Genomic DNA, 21752 nt, shown 5'->3' on the forward strand with positions numbered 1-21752 from the left:
CAGTGTGTGTCAACTGGAGGAATGGACCAACATACCCCCAACAGTGTGTGCCAACCGGAGGAATGGGCCGACATACCCCCAACAGTGTGTGCCAACCGGAGGAATGGGCCAACATACCCCAACAGTGTGTGCCAACCGGAGGAATGGGCCAACATACACCAACAGTGTGTGCCAACCGGAGGAATGGGCCAACATACCCCCAACAGTGTGTGCTAACCAGAGGAATGGACCAACATACCCCCAACAATGTGTGCCAACCGGAGGAAGAGGCCAACATACCCCCAACAGTGTGTGCCAACCGGAGGAATGGGCCAACATACCCCCAACAGTGTGTGCCAACCGGAGGAATGGACCAACATACCCCCAACAGTGTGTGCCAACCGGAGGAATGGACCAACATACCCCCAACAGTGTGTGCCAACCGGAGGAATGGGCCAACATACCCCCAACAGTGTGTGCCAACCGGAGGAATGGGCCAACATACCCCCAACAGTGTGTGCCAACCGGAGGAATGGACCAACATACCCCCAACAATGTGTGCCAACCAGAGGAAGAGGCCAACATACCCCCAACATTGTGTGCCAACCGGAGGAATGGGCCAACATACCCCCAACAGTGTGTGCCAACCGGAGGAATGGACCAACATACCCCCAACAGTGTGTGCCAACCGGAGGAATGGGCCAACATACCACCAACAGTGTGTGCCAACCGGAGGAATGGGCCAACATACCCCCAACAGTGTGTGCCGACCGGAGGAATGGGCCAACATACCACCAACAGTGTGTGCCAACCGGAGGAATGGGCCAACATACCCCCAACAGTGTGTGCCAACCGGAGGAATGGGCCAACATACCCCCAACAGTGTGTGCCAACCGGAGGAATGGGCCAACATACCCCCAACAGTGTGTGCCAACCGGAGGAATGGGCCAACATACCCCCAACAGTGTGTGCCAACCGGAGGAATGGGCCAACATACCCCCAACAGTGTGTGCCAACCGGAGGAATGGGCCAACATACCCCCAACAGTGTGTGCCGACCTTGTGAAGACAGAAAACGTCTCACCTCTGTCATTGCCAACAAAGGATAGAACAAAATATTGACTTTTGTTATTGACCAAAAACTTATTTTCCATCATACATTGCAAAAAAAAAAATCTAGATCAGAGGCGGGGATCTCCTGGATCAGAGGCGGGGATCTCCTGGATCAGAGGCGGGGATCTCCTGGATCAGAGGCGGGGATCTCCTGGATCAGAGGCGGGGATCTCCTGGATCAGAGGCGGGGATCTCCTGGATCTTCTCATTTTCCCTCTCATAGCTGTGGTCACCTCTGATGTCAGTTACAGGAAATCTCCTCTTTATAAGGGGGAGACGCGCACAATTGGGGGCTGGATAATGACTTTTTTCCGCATTGTACATTGTACAGTGCCTTGTGAAAGTATTCACCCCCTTGAATTTTTCACCCTTTTCCCACATTTCAGGCGTCAAACATAAAGATAAAATGTGAATGTTCTGGTGAAGAATCTACAAGTGACACAATTGTGAAGAGGAAGGAAATTTATTGCTTATTTTATACTTTTATAAAAAAATAAATACCTGTAAATTGGGGCGTGCAATATTATTCACCCCCTGTAAGTGTGATTTTGGTTTCCTCTGAGCAGAGCCCCTTCTTCCATATGTTTGGGGTCTCCAGGGGCTTGTGCAAACTTTAAACAACACTTTTTATGGATATCTTTGAGAAATGGCTTTCTTCTTGCCACTCTTCTGTGGAGACACGGGGTTCAGCGGGTGCTCTCCTGTGGAGACACGGGGGGTCAGCGGGTGCTCTCCTGTGGAGACACGGGGGGTCAGCGGGTGCTCTCCTGTGGAGACGCGGGGGTCAGCGGGTGCTCTCCTGTGGAGATACGGGGGTCAGCGGGTGCTCTCCTGTGGAGACACGGGGGTCAGCGGGTGCTCTCCTGTGGAGACGCGGGGGTCAGCGGGTGCTCTCCTGTGGAGACACGGGAGTCAGCGGGTGCTCTCCTGTGGAGACGCGGGGGTCAGCGGGTGCTCTCCTGTGGAGACGCGGGGGTCAGCGGGTGCTCTCCTGTGGAGACACGGGGGGTCAGCGGGTGCTCTCCTGTGGAGACACGGGGGTCAGCGGGTGCTCTCCTGTGGAGACACGGGGGTCAGTGGGTGCTCTCCTGTGGAGACACGGGGGTCAGTGGGTGCTCTCCTGTGGAGACGCGGGGGTCAGTGGGTGCTCTCCTGTGGAGACGCGGGGGTCAGTGGGTGCTCTCCTGTGGAGACGCGGGGGTCAGTGGGTGCTCTCCTGTGGAGACGCGGGGGTCAGTGGGTGCTCTCCTGTGGAGACGCGGGGGTCAGTGGGTGCTCTCCTGTGGAGACACGGGGGGTCAGCGGGTGCTCTCCTGTGGAGACGCGGGGGTCAGCGGGTGCTCTCCTGTGGAGATACGGGGTTCAGCGGGTGCTCTCCTGTGGAGACACGGGGGGTCAGCGGGTGCTCTCCTGTGGAGACACGGGGGTCAGCGGGTGCTCTCCTGTGGAGACGCGGGGGTCAGCGGGTGCTCTCCTGTGGAGATACGGGGGTCAGCGGGTGCTCTCCTGTGGAGACACGGGGGTCAGCGGGTGCTCTCCTGTGGAGACGCGGGGGTCAGCGGGTGCTCTCCTGTGGAGACGCGGGGGTCAGCGGGTGCTCTCCTGTGGAGACACGGGGGGTCAGCGGGTGCTCTCCTGTGGAGACACGGGGGTCAGCGGGTGCTCTCCTGTGGAGACACGGGGGTCAGTGGGTGCTCTCCTGTGGAGACGCGGGGGTCAGTGGGTGCTCTCCTGTGGAGACGCGGGGGTCAGTGGGTGCTCTCCTGTGGAGACGCGGGGGTCAGTGGGTGCTCTCCTGTGGAGACGCGGGGGGTCAGTGGGTGCTCTCCTGTGGAGACGCGGGGGTCAGTGGGTGCTCTCCTGTGGAGACACGGGGGGTCAGCGGGTGCTCTCCTGTGGAGACGCGGGGGTCAGCGGGTGCTCTCCTGTGGAGATACGGGGTTCAGCGGGTGCTCTCCTGTGGAGACACGGGGGGTCAGCGGGTGCTCTCCTGTGGAGACACGGGGGTCAGCGGGTGCTCTCCTGTGGAGACGCGGGGGTCAGCGGGTGCTCTCCTGTGGAGACACGGGGGGTCAGCGGGTGCTCTCCTGTGGAGACACGGGGGTCAGCGGGTGCTCTCCTGTGGAGACACGGGGAGTCAGCGGGTGCTCTCCTGTGGAGACACGGGGGTCAGCGGGTGCTCTCCTGTGGAGACACGGGGGGTCAGCGAGTGCTCTCCTGTGGAGACGCGGGGGTCAGCGGGTGCTCTCCTGTGGAGACACGGGGGGTCAGCGGGTGCTCTTCTGTGGAGACGTGGGGATCAGTGGGTACCCTCCTGTGGAGATGCGGGGGTCAGTGGGTGCTCTCCTGTGGAGACGCGGGGGTCAGCGGGTGCTCTCCTGTGGAGACACGGGGGTCAGTAAATGCTCTCCTGTGGAGACACGGGGTCAGTGGGTGCACTCCTGTGGAGACACGGGGGGTCAGCGGGTGCCCTCCTGTGGAGACACGGGGTCAGTGGGTGCCCTCCTGTGGAGACACGGGGGTCAGTGGGTGCCCTCCTGTGGAGACACGGGGGTCAGTGGGTGCCCTCCTGTGGAGACACGGGGGTCAGTGGGTGCACTCCTGTGGAGACACGGGGGTCAGTGGGTGCTCTCCTGTGGAGACACGGGGTCAGTGGGTGCCCTCCTGTGGAGACACGGAGGTCAGTGGGTGCTCTCCTGTGGAGACACGGGGGTCAGTGGGTGCTCTCCTGTGGAGACACGGAGGTCAGTGGGTGCTCTCCTGTGGAGACACGGAGGTCAGTGGGTGCTCTCCTGTGGAGACACGGGGGGTCAGCGGGTGCTCTCCTGTGGAGACACGGGGGTCAGTAAATGCTCTCCTGTGGAGACACGGGGTCAGTGGGTGCTCTCCTGTGGAGACACGGGGGGTCAGCGGGTGCTCTCCTGTGGAGACACGGGGGGTCAGCGGGTGCTCTTCTGTGGAGACACGGGGGTCAGTAAATGCTCTCCTGTGGAGACACGGGGGTCAGCGAGTGCTCTCCTGTGGAGACACGGGGTCAGTGGGTGCACTCCTGTAGAGACACGGGGATCAGCGGGTGCTCTCCTGTGGAGACACGGGGGTCAGCGGGTGCTCTCCTGTGGAGACACGGGGTCAGTGGGTGCACTCCTGTAGAGACACGGGGATCAGCGGGTGCTCTCCTGTGGAGACACGGGGATCAGCGGGTGCTCTCCTGTGGAGACACGGGGTCAGTGGGTGCTCTCCTGTGGAGACGCGGGGTCAGTGGGTGCTCTCCTGTGGAGACACAGGGGTCAGTGGGTGCTCTCGTCCGCTGGCCCGGCCGCCTTTAGAAAGACAGCGTGGCCCAGGGCTCATCCCAACTGAACGTGACCTCCTTAACCGTGGGCGGAACACTACTCAGACAACACAGGGTGAGGGAACCACAATAATTAGACTTTATTGGATCCCCAAACAATTAACGGCACATAACACATAACCAGCAAAACACACAAATGTAACAGGCAACAGAGGAAGCTGGCTGAGGTCTGCAAAGTCTGTAGTCAGGTGACTGGATTGTCCCAACCTGGATTCCTTCCTTAAGTAGTTCTGGTTTGAAGTCATGTAGCCAAGTTATCCTCTAGTCGGAGCCAAAGTCCCTAGATCGAGTCCACAAGGTATCCTGGTTCTGATCCTCTAGTCAGCTCCTAAGAGTTTAGACTGGATCATGCAAAATCCATCAACAACTGGTGACTTAAAGAAGTCCCTTATTATAGCCATAGCCTTCCCTTTGGATATATTGTGTCCTTATCGGATTGGTTGTACAAGGTTGCTTCTCTTATTGGATGAATTTCAAGCTGCATGGATAATGTTCATTTAAATGATGTGGATAGAAAGACTGAGGATATCTACATGTAGTCTGCAAGTCACAGACTAGACAATGGCTACTAAGGTAATTTACATTAGATTAGCAATACACAACTATATTACAATGAATGCTCAGAAGGTCTGGAGAAACAATGGTTTAGCAAACATGAGTTATCACACAGAAGAACAATACGTCTGGCTAATGTAAGAAATTTAACCCACGACACACATTGAAAAAGTCTATGTCGTCACATTTCCATAAAGGCCAGATTTGTGCAGTGTAGACTGATTGTTGTGCTATGGACAGACTCTCCCCCCTCAGCTGTAGATCTCTGCAGATCATCCAGAGGGATCATGGGCCTCTTGGCTGCGTCTCTGATCAGTCTTCTCCTTGTGTGAGATGACAGTTTGGATGGACGGCCGGGTCTTGGTAGATTTGCAGTGGTATGATTCTCCTTCCATTGCAATATGATCGCTTGCACAGTGCTCTTTGGGATGTTTAAAGTTTTGGAAATCTTTTTGTAACCAAATCCGGCTTTAACCTTCTCCACAACAGTATCCTGGACCTGTCTGTTGTGTTCCTTGGTCTTCATGATGCTCTCTGCGCTTTACACAGAACCTGAGACTATCACAGAGCAGGGGCATTATACGGAGACTTGTTACACACAGGGGCTTATATTTATCATCATCAGTCATTTAGGACAACATTGCATCATTCACAGACCCTCAATCACCTTCTGGAGGGAGTTTCTGCACTGACAGTAGGGGGGTGAATAATATTGCACGCCCCAATTTACAGTTTATTATTTCTTAAAAAAGCTTAAAATAAGCAATAAATTTCCTTCATCTTCACAATTGTGTCACTTGTTGTTGATTCTTCACCAAAACATTAACATTTTATCTGTATGTTTGAAGCCTGAAATGTGGGAGAAGGTTGAAAAATTCAAGGGGGCTGAATACTTTTGCAAGGCACTGTACATTCTACCTGCAGTCACCACTAGGAGGAGCTCACAGCACACGGGTGTACATAGCTCCCATAGACATACATTATACATTCTACCTGCAGTCACCACTAGGGGGAGCACAAACCACATTGTATACAGCTCCCTTAGAAATAAATCATACATTCTACCTGCAGTCACCACTAGGAGGAGATCACAGCACACAGTGTATACAGCTCCCATAGATATACATTCTACATTCTACCTGCAGTCACCACTAGGAGGAGCTCACAGCACACAGTGTATACAGCTCCCATAGAGATACATTATACATTCTACCTGCAGTCACCACTAGGAGGAGCTCAGCACACAGTGTATACAGCTCACATAGAGATACATTATACATTCTACCTGCAGTCACCACTAGGAGGAGCTCAGCACAGTGTCTACAGCTCCCATAGAGATACATTATACATTCTACCTACAGTCACCACTAGGGGGAGCTCACAGCACACAGTGTATACAGCTCCCATAGAGATACATTATACATTCTACCTGCAGTCACCACTAGGAGGAGCTCACAGCACACAGTGTATACAGCTCCCATAGAGATACATTATACATTCTACCTGCAGTCACCACTAGGGGGAGCTCACAGCACACAGTGTATACAGATCCCATAGAGATACATTATACATTCTACCTGCAGTCACCACTAGGAGGAGCTCAAACCACAGTGTATACAGCTCCCATACAGTAACTGCACACAGTGACTGTACAGGAGGAGGAGACTGCACACAGTGACCACACAGGAGGAGGCTGCACACAGTGACTGCACAGGAGGAGGCTGCACACAGTGACCACACAGGAGGAGGCTGCACACAGTGACTGCACAGGAGGAGGCTGCACACAGTGATTGCACAGGAGGAGGCTGCACACAGTGACTGCACAGGAGGAGGCTGCACACAGTGACCACACAGGAGGAGGCTGCACACAGTGACTGCACAGGAGGAGGCTGCACACAGTGACCACACAGGAGGAGGCTGCACACAGTGACCACACAGGAGGAGGCTGCACACAGTGACTGCACAGGAGGAGGCTGCACACAGTGACTGCACAGGAGGAGGCTGCACACAGTGACTGCACAGGAGGAGGCTGCACACAGTGACTGCACAGGAGGAGGCTGCACACAGTGACCGCACAGGAGGAGGCTGCACACAGTGACCACACAGGAGGAGGCTGCACACAGTGACTGCACAGGAGGAGGCTGCACACAGTGACTGCACAGGAGGAGGCTGCACACAGTGACCACACAGGAGGAGGCTGCACACAGTGACCACACAGGAGGAGGCTGCACACAGTGACTGCACAGGAGGAGGCTGCACACAGTGACTGCACAGGAGGAGGCTGCACACAGTGACTGCACAGGAGGAGGCTGCACACAGTGACCGCACAGGAGGAGGCTGCACACAGTGACCGCACAGGCAGATTCCCGGCTCTTACAGTCAGTTGTTATTTTTGGGGTCCTGTGCTCATAGGTGCAGGCTGCGCAGGGCTGCGGATTCAGGGTGCAGAGCGCTCCCCACATAGATGGACGTCCTGGAGATCGGTCTCCCTGTTGTGACCTGTGCAGTGTTAATGTTACAGATGGAGCAGACTTTGGTGCAGCCGCTTGGTTTGTATGCTGCGCGCCTGTGCAGGTATCCGGACACTGTTTACTTATGATAATTGTGGATAAATGGCTCATTCATAGCGAAGCCTCTGACGCAGCAAGAAATCGCCGACCGCTGCGCAATATGGGACATTTACCGCCAAGATGCAGGGCCGGAGAATCGTCATGTTACCGAGCTCCAGCTCCAGTCACTGGAAGAAGCGGGGGAAGGGAACGCAAAGGGGAGAGAGCGGAAATAATGCCGAGACATCAATGAGATCAACTACCAGATCCCGGAAAAATACTACCAAAGCCTGCAACCACAAATAAGATTACAACTGTGGGGGGCTCCTGTACACAGAGATACATGATAAGATGCTGTCTGCAGCCACCACTAGGGGGAGCTCCCTGTATACAGAGATACATAATAAGATCCTGCCTGCAGTCACCACTAGGGGGAGCTCCCTGTATACAGAGATACATGATAAGATCCTGTCTGCAGCCTTCACTAGGGGGAGCTCCCTGTATACAGAGATACATGATAACATCCTGTCTGCAGCCACCACTAGGGGGAGCTCCCTGTATACAGAGATACATGATAAGATCCTGTCTGCAGCCACCACTAGGGGGAGCTCCCTGTATACAGAGATACATGATAAGATCCTGCCTGCAGTCACCACTAGGGGGAGCTCCCTGTATACAGAGATACATGATAAGATCCTGTCTGCAGCCTCCACTAGGGGGAGCTCCCTGTATACAGAGATACATGATAACATCCTGTCTGCAGCCACCACTAGGGGGAGCTCCCTGTATACAGAGATACATGATAAGATCCTGTCTGCAGCCACCACTAGGGGGAGCTCCCTGTATACAGAGATACATGATAACATCCTGTCTGCAGCCACCACTAGGGGGAGCTCCCTGTATACAGAGATACATGATAAGATCCTGTCTGCAGCCACCACTAGGGGGAGCTCCCTGTATACAGAGATACATGATAAGATCCTGTCTGCAGTCACCACTAGGGGGAACTCCCTGTATACAGATATACATAAGATCCTGTCTGCAGCCACCACTAGGGGGAGCTCCCTGTATACAGAGATACATAAGATACTGTCTGCAGCCACCACTAGGGGGAGCTCCCTGTATACATAGATACATGATAAGATTCTGTCTACAGCCACCACTAGGGGGAGCTCCCTGTATACAGAGATACATGATAAGATCCTGTCTGCAGTCACCACTAGGGGGAGCTCCCTGTATACAGAGATAAATGATAAGATCCTGTCTGCAGTCACCACTAGGGGGAGCTCCCTGTATACAGAGATACATGATAAGATCCTGTCTGCAGCCACCACTAGGGGGAGCTCCCTGTATACAGAGATACATAAGATACTGTCTGCAGCCACCACTAGGGGGAGCTCCCTGTATACAGAGATACATGATAAGATTCTGTCTACAGCCACCACTAGGGGGAGCTCCCTGTATACAGAGATACATGATAAGATCCTGTCTGCAGTCACCACTAGGGGGAGCTCCCTGTATACACAGATACATGATAAGATCCTGTCTGCAGTCACCACTAGGGGGAGCTCCCTGTATACAGAGATACATGATAAGATCCTGTCTGCAGCCACCACTAGGGGGAGCTCCCTGTATACAGAGATACATGATAAGATCCTGTCTGCAGCCACCACTAGGGGGAGCTCCCTGTATACAGAGATACATGATAAGATCCTGTCTGCAGCCACCACTAGGGGGAGCTCCCTGTATACAGAGATACATGATAAGATCCTGTCTGCAGCCACCACTAGGGGGAGCTCCCTGTATACAGAGATACATGATAAGATCCTGTCTGCAGTCACCACTAGGGGGAGCTCCCTGTATACAGAGATACATGATAAGATCCTGTCTGCAGCCTCCACTAGGAGAGCTCCCTGTATACAGAGATACATGATAAGATCCTGTCTGCAGCCACCACTAGGGGGAGCTCCCTGTATACAGAGATACATGATAAGATCCTGTCTGCAGTCACCACTAGGGGAAGCTCCCTGTATACAGAGATACATGATAAGATCCTGTCTGCAGTCACCACTAGGGGGAGCTCCCTGTATACAGAGATACATGATAAGATCCTGTCTGCAGTCACCACTAGGGGGAGCTACCTGTATACAGAGATACATGATAAGATCCTGCCTGCAGTCACCACTAGGGGGAGCTCCCTGTATACAGAGATACATGATAACATCCTGTCTGCAGCCACCACTAGGGGGAGCTCCCTGTATACAGAGATACATGATAAGATCCTGTCTGCAGCCTCCACTAGGGGGAGCTCCCTGTATACAGAGATACATGATAAGATCCTGTCTGCAGTCACCACTAGGGGGATCTCCCTGTATACAGAGATACATGATAAGAGCCTGTCTGCAGCCACCACTAGGGGGAGCTCCCTGTATACAGAGATACATGATAAGATCCTGTCTGCAGTCACCACTAGGGGGAGCTCCCTGTATACAGAGATACATGATAAGATCCTGTCTGCAGCCACCACTAGGGGGAGCTCCCTGTATACAGAGATACATGATAAGATCCTGTCTGCAGCCACCACTAGGGGGAGCTCCCTGTATACAGAGATACATGATAAGATCCTGTCTGCAGTCACCACTAGGGGAAGCTCCCTGTATACAGAGATACATGATAAGATCCTGTCTGCAGTCACCACTAGGGGGAGCTCCCTGTATACAGAGATACATGATAAGATCCTGTCTGCAGTCACCACTAGGGGGCGCTACCTGTATACAGAGATACATGATAAGATCCTGCCTGCAGTCACCACTAGGGGGAGCTCCCTGTATACAGAGATACATGATAACATCCTGTCTGCAGCCACCACTAGGGGGAGCTCCCTGTATACAGAGATACATGATAAGATCCTGTCTGCAGCCTCCACTAGGGGGAGCTCCCTGTATACAGAGATACATGATAAGATCCTGTCTGCAGTCACCACTAGGGGGATCTCCCTGTATACAGAGATACATGATAAGAGCCTGTCTGCAGCCACCACTAGGGGGAGCTCCCTGTATACAGAGATACATGATAAGATCCTGTCTGCAGTCACCACTAGGGGGAGCTCCCTGTATACAGAGATACATGATAAGATCCTGTCTGCAGCCACCACTAGGGGGAGCTCCCTGTATACAGAGATACATGATAAGATCCTGTCTGCAGTCACCACTAGGGGGAGCCTCCTGTATACAGAGATACATGATAGGATCCTGTCTGCAGTCACCACTAGGGGGAGCTCCCTGTATACAGAGATACATGATAAGATCCTGTCTGCAGCGACCACTAGGGGAAGCTCCCTGTATACAGAGATACATGATAAGATTCTGTCTGCAGCCACCACTAGGGGGAGCTCCATGTATACAGAGATAAATGATAAGATCCTGCCTGCAGCCACCACTAGGGGGAGCTCCCTGTATACAGAGATACATGATAAGATCCTGCCTGCAGCCACCACTAGGGGGAGCTCCCTGTATACAGAGATACATGATAAGATTCTGTCTGCAGCCATCACTAGGGGGAGCTCCCTGTATACAGAGATACATGATAAGATTCTGTCTGCAGTCACCACTAGGGGGAGCTCCCTGTATACAGAGATACATGATAAGATCCTGTCTGCAGTCACCACTAGGCGGAGCTCCCTGTATACAGAGATACATGATAAGATCCTGCCTGCAGTCACCGCTAGGGGGAGCTCCCTGTATACAGAGATACATGATAAGATCCTGCCTGCAGTCACCACTAGAGGGAGCTCCCTGTATACAGAGATACATGATAAGATTCTGTCTGCAGCCACCACTAGGGGGAGCTCCCTGTATACAGAGATACATGATAAGATCCTGTCTGCAGCCACCACTAGGGGGAGCTCCCTGTATACAGAGATACATGATAAGATTCTGTCTGCAGCCACCACTAGGGGGAGCTCCCTGTATACAGAGATACATGATAAGATTCTGTCTGCAGCCACCACTAGGGGGAGCTCCCTGTATACAGAGATACATGATAAGATCCTGTCTGCAGCCACCACTAGGGGAAGCTCCCTGTATACAGAGATACATGATAAGATCCTGTCTGCAGTCACCACTAGGGGAAGCTCCCTGTATACAGAGATACATGATAAAATACTGTCTGCAGTCACCACTAGGGGAAGCTCCCTGTATACAGAGATACATGATAAGATCCTGTCTGCAGCGACCACCAGGGGGAGCTCCCTGTATACAGAGATACATGATAAGATCCTGTCTGCAGCCACCACTAGGGGGAGCTCCCTGTATATAGAGATACATGATAAGCTCCTGTCTGCAGTCACCACTAGGGGGAGATCCCTGTATACAGAGATACATGATAAGATCCTGTCTGCAGCCACCACTAGGGGGAGCTCCCTGTATACAGAGATACATGATAAGATCCTGTCTGCAGCCTCCACTAGGGGGAGCTCCCTGTATACAGAGATACATGATAAGATCCTGTCTGCAGCCACCACTAGGGGAGCTCTCTGTATACAGAGATACATGATATGATCCTGTCTGCAGCCACCACTAGGGGAAGCTCCCTGTATACAGAGATACATGATAAGATTCTGTCTGCAGCCACCACTAGGGGGAGCTCCCTGTATACAGATACATGATAAGATCCTGTCTGCAGCCACCACTAGGGGGAGCTCCCTGTATACAGAGATACATGATAAGATCCTGTCTGCAGCCACCACTAGGGGGAGCTCCCTGTATACAGAGATACATGATAAGATCCTCTCTGCAGCCACCACTAGGGGGAGCTCCCTGTATACAGAGGTACATGATAATATCCTGTCTGCAGTCACCACTAGGGGAAGCTTCCTGTATACAGAGATACATGATAAGATCCTGTCTGCAGCCACCACTAGGGGGAGCTCCCTGTATACAGCGATACATGATAAGATCCTGTCTGCAGCCACCACTAGGGGAAGCTCCCTGTATACAGAGATACATGATAATATCCTGTCTGCAGCCACCACTAGGGGGAGCTCCCTGTATACAGAGATACATGATAAGATCCTGTCTGCAGCCACCACTAGGGGGAGCTCCCTGTATACAGAGATACATGATAAGATCCTCTCTGCAGCCACCACTAGGGGGAGCTCCCTGTATACAGAGGTACATGATAATATCCTGTCTGCAGTCACCACTAGGGGAAGCTCCCTGTATACAGAGATACATGATAAGATCATGTCTGCAGTCACCACTAGGGGAGCTCTCTGTATACAGAGATACATGATATGATCCTGTCTGCAGCCACCACTAGGGGAAGCTCCCTGTATACAGAGATACATGATAAGATTCTGTCTGCAGCCACCACTAGGGGGAGCTCCCTGTATACAGATACATGATAAGATCCTGTCTGCAGCCACCACTAGGGGGAGCTCCCTGTATACAGAGATACATGATAAGATCCTGTCTGCAGCCACCACTAGGGGGAGCTCCCTGTATACAGAGATACATGATAAGATCCTCTCTGCAGCCACCACTAGGGGGAGCTCCCTGTATACAGAGGTACATGATAATATCCTGTCTGCAGTCACCACTAGGGGAAGCTTCCTGTATACAGAGATACATGATAAGATCCTGTCTGCAGCCACCACTAGGGGGAGCTCCCTGTATACAGCGATACATGATAAGATCCTGTCTGCAGCCACCACTAGGGGGAGCTCCCTGTATACAGAGATACATGATAATATCCTGTCTGCAGCCACCACTAGGGGGAGCTCCCTGTATACAGAGATACATGATAAGATCCTGTCTGCAGCCACCACTAGGGGGAGCTCCCTGTATACAGAGATACATGATAAGATCCTCTCTGCAGCCACCACTAGGGGGAGCTCCCTGTATACAGAGGTACATGATAATATCCTGTCTGCAGTCACCACTAGGGGAAGCTCCCTGTATACAGAGATACATGATAAGATCCTGTCTGCAGCCACCACTAGGGGGAGCTCCCTGTATACAGAGATACATGATAAGATCCTGTCTGCAGCCACCACTAGGGGGAGCTCCCTGTATACAGAGATACATGATAAGATCCTGTCTGCAGCCACCACTAGGGGGAGCTCCCTGTATACAGAGATACATGATAAGATCCTGTCTGCAGCCACCACTAGGGGGAGCTCCCTGTATACAGAGATACATGATAAGATCCTGTCTGCAGTCACCACTAGGGGGAGCTCCCTGTATACAGAGATACATGATAAGATCCTGTCTGCAGCCACCACTAGGGGGAGCTCCCTGTATACAGAGATACATGATAAGATCCTGTCTGCAGCCACCACTAGGGGGAGCTCCCTATATAGAGAGGTACATGATAATATCCTGTCTGCAGTCACCACTAGGGGGAGCTCCCTGTATACAGAGATACATGATAAGATCCTGTCTGCAGCCACCACTAGGGGGAGCTCCCTGTATACAGAGATACATGATAAGATCCTCTCTGCAGCCACCACTAGGTGGAGCTCCCTGTATACAGAGATACATGATAAGATCCTGTCTGCAGTCACCACTAGGGGGAGCTCCCTGTATACAGAGGTACATGATAATATCCTGTCTGCAGTCACCACTAGGGGAAGCTCCCTGTATACAGAGATACATGATAAGATCCTGTCTGCAGCCACCACTAGGGGGAGCTCCCTGTATACAGCGATACATGATAAGATACTGTCTGCAGCCACCACTAGGGGGAGCCCCCTGTATACAGAGACACATGATAAGATCCTGTCTGCAGCCACCACTAGGGGGAGCTCCCTGTATACAGAGATACATGATAAGATCCTGTCTGCAGCTACCACTAGGGGGAGCTCCCTGTATACAGAGATACATGATAAGATCCTGTCTGCAGCCTCCACTAGGGGGAGCTTCCTGTATACAGAGATACATGATAAGATCCTGTCTGCAGTCACCACTAGGGGGAGCTCCCTGTATACAGAGATACATGATAAGATCCTGTCTGCAGCCACCACTAGGGGGAGCTCCCTGTATACAGAGATACATGATAAGATCCTGTCTGCAGCCACCACTAGGGGGAGCTCCCTGTATACAGAGATACATGATAAGATCCTGTCTACAGCCACCACTAGGGGGAGCTCCCTGTATACAGAGATACATGATAAGATTCTGTCTGCAGCCACCACTAGAGGGAGCTCCCTGTATACAGAGATACATGATAAGATCCTGTCTGCAGCCACCACTAGAGGGAGCTCCCTGTATACAGAGATACATGATAAGATCCTGTCTGCAGCCACCACTAGGGGGAGCTCCCTGTATACAGAGATACATGATAAGATCCTGTCTGCAGCCACCACTAGGGGGAGCTCCCTGTATACAGAGATACATGATAAGATCCTGTCTGCAGTCACCACTAGGGGGAGCTACCTGTATACAGAGATACATGATAAGATCCTGTCTGCAGCCACCACTAGGGGGAGCTCCCTGTATACAGAGATACATGATAAGATCCTGTCTGCAGCCTCCACTAGGGGGAGCTCCCTGTATACAGAGATACATGATAAGATCCTGTCTGCAGCCACCACTAGGGGGAGCTCCCTGTATACACAGATACATGATAAGATCCTGTCTGCAGTCACCACTAGGGGGAGCTCCCTGTATACAGATACATAAGATCCTGTCTGCAGCCACCACTAGGGGGAGCTCCCTGTATACAGAGATACATGATAAGATTCTGTCTGCAGTCACCACTAGGGGGAGCTCCCTGTATACAGAGATACATGATAAGATCCTGTCTGCAGTCTCCACTAGGGGGAGCTCCCTGTATACAGAGATACATGATAAGATCCTGTCTGCAGCCACCACTAGGGGGAGCTCCCTGTATACAGAGATACATGATAAGATCCTGTCTGCAGCCACCACTAGGGGGAGCTCCCTGTATACAGAGATACATGATAAGATCCTGTCTGCAGCCACCACTAGGGGGAGCTCCCTGTATACAGATACATGATAAGATCCTGTCTGCAGCCACCACTAGGGGGAGCTCCCTGTATACAGAGATACATGATAAGATCCTGTCTGCAGCCACCACTAGGGGGAGCTCCCTGTATACAGAGATACATGATAAGATCCTCTCTGCAGCCACCACTAGGGGGAGCTCCCTGTATACAGAGGTACATGATAATATCCTGTCTGCAGTCACCACTAGGGGAAGCTCCCTGTATACAGAGATACATGATAAGATCCTGTCTGCAGCCACCACTAGGGGGAGCTCCCTGTATACAGCGATACATGATAAGATCCTGTCTGCAGCCACCACTAGGGGGAGCTCCCTGTATACAGAGATACATGATAATATCCTGTCTGCAGCCACCACTAGGGGGAGCTCCCTGTATACAGAGATACATGATAAGATCCTGTCTGCAGCCACCACTAGGGGGAGCTCCCTGTATACAGAGATACATGATAAGATCCTCTCTGCAGCCACCACTAGGGGGAGCTCCCTGTATACAGAGGTACATGATAATATCCTGTCTGCAGTCACCACTAGGGGAAGCTCCCTGTATACAGAGATACATGATAAGATCCTGTCTGCAGCCACCACTAGGGGGAGCTCCCTGTATACAGAGATACATGATAAGATCCTGTCTGCAGCCACCACTAGGGGGAGCTCCCTGTATACAGAGATATATGATAAGATCCTGTCTGCAGCCACCACTAGGGGGAGCTCCCTGTATACAGAGATACATGATAAGATCCTGTCTGCAGCCACCACTAGGGGGAGCTCCCTATATACAGAGGTACATGATAATATCCTGTCTGCAGTCACCACTAGGGGGAGCTCCCTGTATACAGAGATACATGATAAGATCCTGTCTGCAGCCACCACTAGGGGGAGCTCCCTGTATACAGAGATACATGATAAGATCCTCTCTGCAGCCACCACTAGGTGGAGCTCCCTGTATACAGAGATACATGATAAGATCCTGTCTGCAGTCACCACTAGGGGGAGCTCCCTGTATACAGAGGTACATGATAATATCCTGTCTGCAGTCACCACTAGGGGAAGCTCCCTGTATACAGAGATACATGATAAGATCCTGTCTGCAGCCACCACTAGGGGGAGCTCCCTGTATACAGCGATACATGATAAGATCCTGTCTGCAGCCACCACTAGGGGGAGCTCCCTGTATACAGAGATACATGATAAGATCCTGTCTGCAGCCACCACTAGGGGGAGCTCCCTGTATACAGAGATACATGATAAGATCCTGTCTGCAGTGTCCACTAGGGGGAGCTCCCTGTATACAGAGATACATGATAAGATCCTGTCTGCAGCCACCACTAGGGGGAGCTCCCTGTATACAGAGATACATGATAAGATCCTCTCTGCAGCCACCACTAGGTGGAGCTCCCTGTATACAGAGATACATGATAAGATCCTGTCTGCAGTTACCACTAGGGGGAGCTCCCTGTATACAGAGGTACATGATAAGATCCTGTCTGCAGTCACCACTAGGGGAAGCTCCCTGTATACAGAGATACATGATAAGATCCTGTCTGCAACCACCACTAGGGGGAGCTCCCTGTATACAGCGATACATGATAAGATACTGTCTGCAGCCACCACTAGGGGGAGCTCCCTTTATACAGAGATACATGATAAGATCCTGTCTGCAGCCACCACTAGGGGGAGCTCCCTGTATACAGAGATACATGATAAGATCCTGTCTGCAGCTACCACTAGGGGGAGCTCCCTGTATACAGAGATACATGATAAGATCCTGTCTGCAGCCTCCACTAGGGGGAGCTCCCTGTATACAGAGATACATGATAAGATCCTGTCTGCAGTCACCACTAGGGGGAGCTCCCTGTATACAGAGATACATGATAAGATCCTGTCTGCAGCCACCACTAGGGGGAGCTCCCTGTATACAGAGATACATGATAAGATCCTGTCTGCAGCCACCACTAGGGGGAGCTCCCTGTATACAGAGATACATGATAAGATCCTGTCTGCAGCCACCACTAGGGGGAGCTCCCTGTATACAGAGATACATGATAAGATCCTGTCTGCAGCCACCACTAGGGGAAGCTTCCTGTATACAGAGATACATGATAAGATCCTGTCTGCAGTCACCACTAGGGGGAGCTCCCTGTATACAGAGATACATGATAAGATGCTGTCTGCAGCCTCCACTAGGGGGAGCTCCCTGTATACAGAGATACATGATAAGATCCTGTCTGCAGCCACCACTAGGGGGAGCTCCCTGTATACAGAGATACATGATAAGATCCTGTCTGCAGTCACCACTAGGGGGAGCTACCTGTATACAGAGATACATGATAAGATCCTGTCTGCAGCCACCACTAGGGGGAGCTCCCTGTATACAGAGATACATGATAAGATCCTGTCTGCAGCCTCCACTAGGGGGAGCTCCCTGTATACAGAGATACATGATAAGATCCTGTCTGCAGCCACCACTAGGGGGAGCTCCCTGTATACACAGATACATGATAAGATCCTGTCTGCAGTCACCACTAGGGGGAGCTCCCTGTATACAGAGATACATGATAAGATCCTGTCTGCAGCCACCACTAGGGGGAGCTCCCTGTATACAGATACATAAGATCCTGTCTGCAGCCACCACTAGGGGGAGCTCCCTGTATACAGAGATACATGATAAGATTCTGTCTGCAGTCACCACTAGGGGGAGCTCCCTGTATACAGAGATACATGATAAGATCCTGTCTGCAGTCTCCACTAGGGGGAGCTCCCTGTATACAGAGATACATGATAAGATCCTGTCTGCAGCCACCACTAGGGGGAGCTCCCTGTATACAGAGATACATGATAAGATCCTGTCTGCAGCCACCACTAGGGGGAGCTCCCTGTATACAGAGATACATGATAAGATTCTGTCTGCAGCCACCACTAGAGGGAGCTCCCTGTATACAGAGAAACATGATAAGATTCTGTCTGCAGTCACCACTAGGGGGAGCTCCCTGTATACAGAGATACATGATAAGATCCTGTCTGCAGTCACCACTAGGGGGAGCTCCCTGTATACAGAGATACATGATAAGATCCTGTCTGCAGCCACCACTAGGGGGAGCTCCCTGTATACAGAGATACATGATAAGATCCTGTCTGCAGTCTCCACTAGGGGGAGCTCCCTGTATACAGAGATACATGATAAGATCCTGTCTTCAGCCACCACTAGGGGGAGCTCCCTGTATACAGAGATACATGATAAGATCCTGTCTGCAGCCACCACTAGGGGGAGCTCCCTGTATACAGAGATACATGATAAGATTCTGTCTGCAGCCACCACTAGAGGGAGCTCCCTGTATACAGAGATACATGATAAGATACTGTCTGCAGCCACCACTAGGGGGAGCTCCCTGTATACAGAGATACATGATAAGATCCTGTCTGCAGCCACCACTAGGGGGAGCTCCCTGTATACAGAGATACATGATAAGATACTGTCTGCAATCACCACTAGGGGGAGCTCCTTGTATACAGAGATACATGATAAGATCCTGTCTGCAGCCACCACTAGGGGGAGCTCCCTGTATACAGAGATACATGATAATATCCTGTCTGCAGCCACCACTAGGGGGAGCTCCCTGTATACAGAGATACATGATAAGATCCTGTCTGCAGCCACCACTAGGGGGAGCTCCCTGTATACAGAGATACATGATAAGATCCTGTCTGCAGCCACCACTAGGGGGAGCTCCCTGTATACAGAGATACATGATAAGATCCTGTCTGCAGCCACCACTAGAGGGAGCTCCCTGTATACAGAGATACATGATAAGATCCTGTCTGCAGCCACCACTAGGGGGAGCTCCCTGTATACAGAGATACATGATAAGATCCTGTCTGCAGCCTCCACTAGAGGGAGCTCCCTGTATACAGAGATACATGATAAGATCCTGTCTGCAGCCACCACTAGGGGGAGCTCCCTGTATACAGAGATACTTGATAAGATCCTGTCTGCAGTCACCACTAGAGGGAGCTCCCTGTATACAGAGATACATGATAAGATCCTGTCTGCAGCCTCCACTAGGGGGAGCTCCCTGTATACAGAGATACATGATAAGATTCTGTCTGCAGCCACCACTAGGGGGAGCTCCCTGTATACAGAGATACATGATGAGATCCTGTCTGCAGCCTCCACTAGGGGGAGCTCCCTGTATACAGAGATACATGATAAGATCCTGTCTGCAGCCACCACTAGGGGGAGCTCCCTGTATACAGAGATACATGATAAGACCCTGTCTGCAGTCACCACTAGGGGGAGCTCCCTATATACAGAGATACATGATAAGACCCTGTCTGCAGCCTCCACTAGGGGGAGCTCCCTGTATACAGAGATACATGATAAGATCCTGTCTGCAGCCACCACTAGGGGGAGCTCCCTGTATACAGAGATACATGATAAGATCCTGTCTGCAGCCACCACTAGGGGGAGCTCCCTGTATACACAGATACATGATAAGATCCTGTCTGCAGCCACCACTAGGGGGAGCTCCCTGTATACAGAGATACATGATAAGATCCTGTCTGCAGCCACCACTAGGGGGAGCTCCCTATATACAGAGATACATGATAAGATCCTGTCTGCAGTCACCACTAGGGGGAGCTCCCTGTATACAGAGATACATGATAAGATTCTGTCTGCAGTCACCACTAGGGGGAGCTCCCTGTATACAGAGATACATGATAAGATCCTGTCTGCAGCCATCACTAGGGGGAGCTCCCTGTATACAGAGAAACATGATAAGATTCTGTCTGCAGTCACCACTAGGGGGAGCTCCCTGTATACAGAGATACATGATAAGATCCTGTCTGCAGTCACCACTAGGGGGAGCTCCCTGTATACAGAGATACATGATAAGATCCTGTCTGCAGCCACCACTAGGGGGAGCTCCCTGTATACAGAGATACATGATAAGATCCTGTCTGCAGTCACCACTAGAGGGAGCTCCCTGTATACAGAGAAACATGATAAGATCCTGTCTGCAGCCACCACTAGGGGGAGCTCCCTGTATACAGAGATACATGATAAGATCCTGTCTGCAGTCACCACTAGGGGAGCTCCCTGTATACAGAGATACATGATAAGATCCTGTCTGCAGCCACCACTAGGGGGAGCTCCCTGTATACAGAGATACATGATAAGATCCTGTCTGCAGCGACCACTAGGGGGAGCTCCCTATATACAGAGATACATGATAAGATCCTGTCTGCAGCCACCACTAGGGGGAGCTCCCTGTATACAGAGATACATGATAAGATCCTGTCTGCAGTCACCACTAGGGGGAGCCCCCTGTATACAGAGATACATGATAAGATCCTGTCTGCAGCCACCACTAGGGGGAGCTCCCTGTATACAGAGATACATGATAAGATCCTGTCTGCAGCCACCACTAGGGGGAGCTCCCTGTATACAGAGATACATGATAAGATCCTGTCTGCAGTCACCACTAGGGGGAGCTCCCTGTATACAGAGATACATGATAAGATCCTGTCTGCAGCCACCACTAGGGGGAGCTCCCTGTATACAGAGATCCATGATAAGATCCTGTCTGCAGTGTCCACTAGGGGGAGCTCCCTGTATACAGAGATACATGATAAGATCCTGTCTGCAGCCACCACTAGGGGGAGCTCCCTGTATACAGAGATACATGATAAGATCCTGTCTGCAGTCACCACTAGGGGGAGCTCCCTGTATACAGAGATACATGAGAAGATCCTGTCTGCAGCCACCACTAGGGGGAGCTCCCTGTATACAGAGATACATGATAAGATCCTGTCTGCAGTCACCACTAGGGGGAGCTCCCTGTATACAGAGATACATGATAAGATCCTGTCTGCAGTCACCACTAGGGGGAGCTCCCTGTATACAGAGATACATGATAAGATCCTGTCTGCAGTCACCACTAGGGGGAGCTCCCTGTATACAGAGATACATGATAAGATCCTGTCTGCAGTCACCACTAGGGGGAGCTCCCTGTATACAGAGATACATGATAAGATTCTGTCTGCAGTCACCACTAGAGGGAGCTCCCTGTATACAGAGATACATGATAAGATCCTGTCTGCAGCCACCACTAGGGGAAGCTCCCTGTATACAGAGATACATGATATGATCCTGTCTGCAGCCACCACTAGGGGAAGCTC

The sequence above is a fragment of the Anomaloglossus baeobatrachus genome, chromosome 4 (genome assembly GCF_048569485.1).
Source record: "Anomaloglossus baeobatrachus isolate aAnoBae1 chromosome 4, aAnoBae1.hap1, whole genome shotgun sequence".
Lineage (NCBI taxonomy): Eukaryota > Metazoa > Chordata > Amphibia > Anura > Aromobatidae > Anomaloglossus > Anomaloglossus baeobatrachus.